The sequence below is a fragment of the Etheostoma cragini genome, chromosome 15 (assembly GCF_013103735.1).
Source record: "Etheostoma cragini isolate CJK2018 chromosome 15, CSU_Ecrag_1.0, whole genome shotgun sequence".
Classification (NCBI taxonomy): Eukaryota; Metazoa; Chordata; class Actinopteri; order Perciformes; family Percidae; genus Etheostoma; species Etheostoma cragini.
Genome location: NC_048421.1, coordinates 21797672 through 21798153, shown reverse-complemented (window position 1 = coordinate 21798153; position 482 = coordinate 21797672).

Here is a 482-nt window from a genome sequence, read left to right as displayed (position 1 = left end):
GAGAGAGAGAGAGAGAGAGAGAGAGAGAGAGAGAGAGAGAGAGAGAAGGGAGAGAGAGAGAGTGGAGATGGCTATTCCTTTCTAATTGGTATTGGTTTTAACATGTACCAGCCTATAAATGTAATTTAGGTTTTCAAACCAGTTGTCACAGCCTTTCTTGTCCTCCATTCCAATCTGACTGCTGCTGGTCAGAAAATAGACGAGCTCCTGCACGATTGCATTCTGATCATCGTATACTTTTATAAATATGATCTCCATAAACATGTAAGGAGGGCTGGGGAGGGTAATAGGCTCGGAGAAAGTGGCTGTAAACGCTTTAACAAACTATAAAGCTCCCTGAAGCGGAGGGGCAGTGCTTGCTTGTTTACGTCCTTGCAGCAGAGAAACAAAAAGGAGTTTTTTACGACGCGCCCTTTGCGCGACCGTAGGCCGTAAACGTCTCATCCCAGCCCGGTTTTTAATTGTCATTTTTCGCCATGTTT